Source organism: Podarcis erhardii, assembly GCF_964252035.2.
Source record: "Podarcis erhardii genome assembly, chromosome: 14".
NCBI lineage: Eukaryota > Metazoa > Chordata > Lepidosauria > Squamata > Lacertidae > Podarcis > Podarcis erhardii.
Genome location: NC_138503.1, coordinates 4749883 through 4756903, shown reverse-complemented (window position 1 = coordinate 4756903; position 7021 = coordinate 4749883).

Sequence of the window (7021 nt, the reverse complement as noted above, 5' to 3'; positions counted from 1 at the left end):
GTCTTGACGGCCCTTCCCATCTGGAAAAGCCAGTGCTCAGCCTGGTTGAGTGGAGTCACTCATCCTCAGAAACTGCAGCTGGGACCCTGCAGTGCTCCTGCTGTGGCTGGACTCCAGCTCCCAACATCCCTGACCATTGGCCATGCTGGCCAGGGCTGATGGGAGTTGGAGTCCAATCATATCTAGAGGGCACAGGACCTGCTCCAGGCAGCTCCAGCCACTGAAGAGCTTTTCCATGAATTGTGCCCTGTGGTAATTAATTTATTGACTGCACAAGGGACTAAACTTGTTTTGGGCTTGCCCAGCCTATGGCTGCAATCCTAGCCATTATTTGTTTGAAGTAACTCTCTCTGAACACTGTGGACCTTACCTCTAAGTAAACATGCATAGAATCACAGTGTACACAGTGTACACGCAGTGCCCTCTGCCAGAGACTGATGGACTCCAGCTTCCATCAGCCATAGCCAGCATGGTCAGTGGTCAGGGATGAAGAAGGTTGGAATCCAAAAGCATTTGGAGAGCCACAGATTCCTCATCCCTGCTGTATATATATGTTGATAAACAGCCTAAGATACCAAATTTAATAGCCAATACCAAAGTGTTTTTAAAAGGCTTATATTAAGCAGCCTGGAAAGTCTAGGAGCCAGCTAATTAAAAAGATATATTTTCAAAACTGACAGTTTTTTGGGAATAGGGATTGTAACAACCAACACCTCAGGATTTTAACAGCACTCTAGGCAGACACCTGGAGTGAGATGTAATCATAAGCAATCCAGAATAAGGTCCAAATGCAAAAACTGAGAAGGATAAAAGACTCAGGCAGAAGGTGAAGTTAAGATTGGTGCTGCAGGCCAATATGATCAGCAGCTTAATTTTCCGTTCCTTTCCTAATGATTCCTAGCATGGAATTTGCCTTTTTCATAGCTGCTGCACACTGGGTTGATGCCTTCATTGATCTATCTACTACGACCCAAAGGACTCATTCCTGATCAGTTACTACCCATTCAGACATCATGAGCATATACATATGTGAAATTAATATTCTTTTGTCTCAACATGCATCCCTTTACACTTGTTTAAATTGAATTGCGCTTGCCATTTTACTGCCCAGTTTGGACAAGTCCTTTTGCAACTCTTCACAGTCACTTTTTGTTTTAATGACCTGTACAATTTAGGACCATCAGTAAACTGGGCCACCTCACTGCTCACCCCTCACTCTAGATAATTTACAAACAAGTTATAATGCACAGTACTGATCCCTACGGGACTCCATCCTTTCTGACATCCCTCCACTGGGAAAGGCTCTCAGGCAGAGAATGTCTTTTTAACTGGAGATGCTTCTGGAGATTGAACTGGGAATCTTCTCTCCAACTGAGCAGCCTGTGGCCTCTCCACAACCCATTCATGACTGTAATGCATTTGTTGGTCAGAGAACTTAAGGAATCAGAGTTATGTCATACTATCATTTTAAGCTAGATTTGTTATTGCACACCTTAACAAATATACATCCCCCCTTTTTTTAAAAAAAGAAGACTCCCCCACAAAGATCTACTCCCTTCAAATTGCAACACTGCAAAAGGGGGCCACCTCCTGAGCTCCGAGAGAGCAATTAAATTCAATGCCCATTTGAAGTGGATGCAATAAAGTCAAACAAAATGGAAAGCAATATGCTAATTACAAAAAACATCCATCAAGCTGCATCTCTTGGAGATGAGAGTCCCACACTTTGTCAGAACTTCTTGACATGTACGAGAAATTCCAAATTACCCTTGAAAGTCCTCAGCTGGAGAGGCCTTCTAAGTAGAGACATAAAAGGGTGTTGGAACAGATCAGTAGGCATAGAGCTCAGCTCTGCACTTCACTTTGCTCCTCTGAGTGCTTCAATCGCTGCAAACTTGCAAAACAGCAGCCCCGGCCCCTGCCTGACTCATTAGCACCAGTCCCCAAAGTAACATCAGTCAGGCTGGCTGCAGATTTGTGGAGGATTCTTTGCCCCTTGGCAGATTGAACCAAATAAATCAATACCTTGCCCAACACCCTTTTAAAACAGTCATTCCCCACCCACTCCAAATTTGGCATAACCTTTCCCTTGAATGCTTTAAAAGCTGTTGTGGAAATAATATTTCGCTGGGAACTGCTGCAAATAAAGGGAGATGAGGGTCAATTTCCTGTTTTAATGCAGGGTGAAAAAGACAAGGCCCTCCCAAGTGCCCCAAACAGTACCCTGCGTTTTCTGCAGAATAACTGACTGGTGCTTGAGAACAGGGCCAGCCAGAGACATTTTCTGCTGGAGACAAGGATGGTCCCCACCTCCCCCAAAGGAAAATCCATGGACAGCTGAATTTGGTCATGGGAAAACATACTGCACCATACCTGAGAGCAAGGTGTTAGCTGAGGAGGTGCAGAGAAAGCTAGGGATCTCCAGGATGGGGAGAATGGTGGTGGTGGGGAACTGCTGCCTGAAGCATCTGTTTCACTCTACCTAATGATAGGGCTGGCCCTGTTTGAGAATGTGATCTGTGTCCCAACATCATCACTCAGAGCATTTCCTTCTGCCTCAGCCAACCATGGGGAGTGTGGCAATGCATGGTGTCCTAATGTTCTACATGTTATGGATAGGTAGAGGTTACTGAACATGGGGCTGGCATCTTCGGAAGTGGCCTTGTATAATTTTACTCAACAGATTTAGAACCACTGGAAGCTGCTTTACCCCAAGTCACAGCATCAGTCCATCTCACTTAGAATTGTTTGCATCGACTAGCAGTGTCTTTCAAGGGTCTCAGGCAGGAGCCGTGACTAGCATACCCTCCAACATTTCTCCACTGAAAATAGGGACTTCCTAAGGAGAGCAGGATATTCTGGGATCAAATCAGAAACTGGGATGACTTCTCTACATCAGGGACATCCCTGGAAAATAGGGGCACTTGGAGGGTCTGGCCTAGCCCTACCTACAGAGACTAGCTATTGATTCTGAGGCCTTCTGCATGCAAAGCATATGCTCTCCCACTAAGCTAGAAACATTGCAAAAATGTCACAGCACTCAATTGTGGCACTCCTTAATATAGGACACATCCCACCTTTATGGTTTGACATGGGATTCAGAGTGTGAACTTGCATATCAAGTTGTTGGTGAACTACAGAGTACATCTGTTAAAATGTACCCAGCTTGTCATCTTTTATATAAAAGCAGTCTAGACAAATTGTTCTCGAGGTGTTCTCTAAAAAGAGAGACCCATTTACTGCCTCTTCCTGCACACTTTTTGCTCATATATGTTATGAATCAGCAAGAGTTAGATCTAGACCCTCATTGTGGAGTTCTTGCATCATAATTGGCAAGTCAATTTGGATAAAAAATAAGAAAGTAATTGCATTTTTTTAGAATTCCTAAGTGGATGTTAATAAGTTGGAACTTATTCCAACCTCTTACACCAACAGGGCACAGCACACATACCCTCCACCATCCTTTAATCCCAATTTTATTTTATACTTTGGTAGATTTACAAAAACCAAAAACAGGAGGCGCTTCTGGATTCAGCTGTGTCACTGGAGACCCAGGTAGCCTCAGTGACTAGAAGCACCTTTTATCATCTGCACCTGGTATGACAGCTATGACTGTTCCCAGGGCAGGAGAGCTTGGTCACAGTGGTTCAGGCACTGGTGACTTCAGAACTGGATTACTGGCAAGGAACGCTATGAGGGGCCTCCTTGGCGCTTGACCCAGAAGCTGCTGCTAGTGCAGAATGCTGCAACCCAATTGCTGACAGGAGTGAGACCCCATCATAGGAGTCAACTCCTAGGGGCCAAGGTCCTTTCGGCCCACCCACCCTCCCAAAAAAAATAGCAACTCGGCTCAGGTTGCTTGTTTTCTCTACCTGGCCAAGTTCAAGGTGTTATTTTTAGCAGCTTGGGAGTTTACTTCTGGGATTGGCTTGCCCCATATATGCCCGCTTAACCACATCAATCTGTGGAACTGACAGCATTATAGACATCACAAAATGCTTATTCTGCACTTGTAAGAAGTCAATATTTTAGGGTGGCAGCACCTACACCCTGGAACTCCCTGCCTATTTGCACCAGGCAGGCACCATTGCTGTGCTTTTGGGTGCTTGGTTAAAACTTTGCTTTTTAGGCAAGCCTACGCAGACATGGAGAAGTTGCTGTGTTTTAGTGCCCCCCACGTTATTTTAATCTTGTGAATCTGTTTAACATCTGTTTTTAATTGTCTTTCTTGACAATATTTAATGTTTTATTTTATATTACTGTAAACTGCCCAGAGGTGATTTTTTTGTTTTTACAGTCAAGAGGCACCGTATTTATTGCTCTATAAGACGCATTTCCCCCCTCCTAAAAAGTGAGGGGAAATGTGTGTGCGTCTTATGGAGCAAATGCAGGCTGCACAGCTAGCGCTGCGCTCAGGAGCTTTGCGTTGCTTTCGCTGAAGCCAGAATAGCAAGAGGGATTGCTGCTTTCGCTGTGAGGTGATCCCTCTTGCTGTTCTGACTTTGCTTCGCTGGAGAGGTGCTGCGCAGCTTTCCCTCTCTGCGCAGCGCCTCTTCGGCGAAGCGGGAGGAGAAACAGAGCCCCTTCTGTTTCTCCTCCCGCTTTGCTGGAGAGGCACTGCGCAGAGAGGGAGAGAATATTTTTTTTCTTGTTCTCTTCCTCTAAAACTAGGTGCGTCTTATGGTCGGGCGCGTCTTATAGAGCGAAAAATACGATATATACATTTTGTTAAATAACAAGCAAGCAAGCAAGCAAGCAAGTACTCTGCTATACATAGAGTCAGTTTTCTGGTGTACTGTATGTGTGTGGCTATGTTAGTGTGTTATAGCAAATAAAAAACAGAGTCTCATGACACCAAATACAGATTAATTGTGGTGTAGCCTTGGCAGGAATGGAGCCCAGATTATCAGATACATGAAGCCTGATTACGCAGGGTCAAGTCCACTGATGCATCTGCCAGAATATATACAGTGGTACCTCGGGTTACAGATGCTTTGGGTTACAAACTCTGCTAACCAAGAAGTGGTTGCTCCAGGTTAAGAACTTTGCCCCAGGATAAGAACGGAAATCGCAGCGGCAGCAGGAGGCCCCATTAGCGAAAGCACGCCTCAGTTAAGAACTGTTTCAGGTTAAAAACAGACCTATGGAACAAATTACGTTCTTAACCCGAGGTTAGTCCGGCCCTCTCCCCCCCTGGTAGAGTCAACACGTTTTGCACTACAGCTTCCATCAGCCCCAGTCAGCATAGCCATGGCTGATGGGAATTATAGTCCAAAACATCTGGAGAACTCCAGGTTGGGGAATGCTGTGTTCAAGACTCAGGTATGTATGTTCTCAGAATAAGTCAGAAGGGTACCAATGTTTATTTTATTTATTTTGAAAAATTATGTGCAGCTTAATTACAATCATCTCTAAGTGGTGTACAAAGAGATCACATAGATGAGGGCTGGGAAGCCTGTGAGTTGCAGGACTTCCACTCCTCAGCCAGCATGGCCAATGGTCAGGGATGATGAGAGCTACAGGTTCTCCTGACCCAGATCTACAGGAGCAGAAGCTGTCTGTGCAAGTGTCGGAGAGGCTCCCCAACAGGCAGAAATTCAACTTGTGCAGCTGTTCCCTTCACAGAGATACAGTCCTGGGGAAAGCTTCCCTGTTCAAGTTCTGCCTGTTACACTGCTGTTAAAAATGGCGCAGGAGCTCCAAACGCTTCATTGGAGCCTCAGCTCATCAATATTGCGTGGATATATTGGGAAGAAGTTTTGTTTTTGTTTTTGTTTTAAAAAGCAACAAAACACAGGCATCAAACTGAGTTTTGGGAGACAGGAGGGAGGGAGGGAGGGGGGCCCACCCCACCCACCACCTACTGCTCCCAGTGACAAGCTTACATATTCTGAAGGGAACTCTGTCTGCGTTCTTTGAATCAGAGTAATGAAGACTTTGGGAAAGGGAGAAAAGTGTTATTTTGACTTGCATAATTCAGGATGTAACAAGAGCCTGTGGCAGTTGAGAGACTCAAAATACGGTTGTGCAGTTGCTACTGTTCTTCCAGGTATGTTAAATTAAGGTTGAAATATTCCTTAAAACCAGAAGCAAATAAACAAACAAAAAACACCACCGTGATCTAGAAATGAAGTTTTCATTGGAGACTTTATTTATTTATTTATTTATTTACCTACCTACCTGTTTGGGAGGAGTAGAATTAAATGATCTTGCATTCCCAATTTTCTTACTTTTTTCCTTTGAAATGTTGAAGGCTTTGCAGCTACTTTGATCACTCTCTTTCACAGAGTCTTCATGTCTCTGTGTTTATTTTTATTTTAGTTTTTGGAAGAGGGATGATATAAATCTCAAATACACTCATTTAATAACCACTTTTTAAAATATCCTAGGCAGGGATCCTGCGCCTTTAACATCTGTCTAGCAGCCTGGCGCAATGAAGGCAAAAGCTGCACTAGCTGGATTTCTGGCTGCCATGCAAAGAGGCCCAAGACCTCAGAAAGTGCCAAGGCAGTTTTTAGTGGATTATATCTGTGATTCTTTCTGCACTTAGCTGGGAATAAGCCCCACTGAACTAAGTGGGGCTTACTTCTGATTAAACATGCATCAGATTCCACTTTACACCAGAACCTGTGGCCTTACAGATGATACTGAACTACAACTCCCATCATTCCCAGCCATCAATGACTTGGGCTGATGGGAGTTGCAGTCCAGCACTAGAACAGAAGAAGAGCTTGGAACTTGCTTGAGGACTTGGTGCACTAGAGCAAAAGGATACTGTGGAGTCAGAAAAGGTTCAGAGAAGAACATTCACAATGATCAAGGGAGATGGAGCGCTTAGGATTTTTTAAGCTTACAGGAAAGGTGAGTGAGAGGTGACATGCATGGCATAGAGAAAGCAGATACAGAAAAGCTTTTCTCCCTCTCTCATGAGAACTGGACATTCAATGAAGTGGAACGTTGGAAGATTCAGGGCAGATAAAAGAAAGGACTTCTTCATGCAGTGCAGAGTTTAACTACGAGA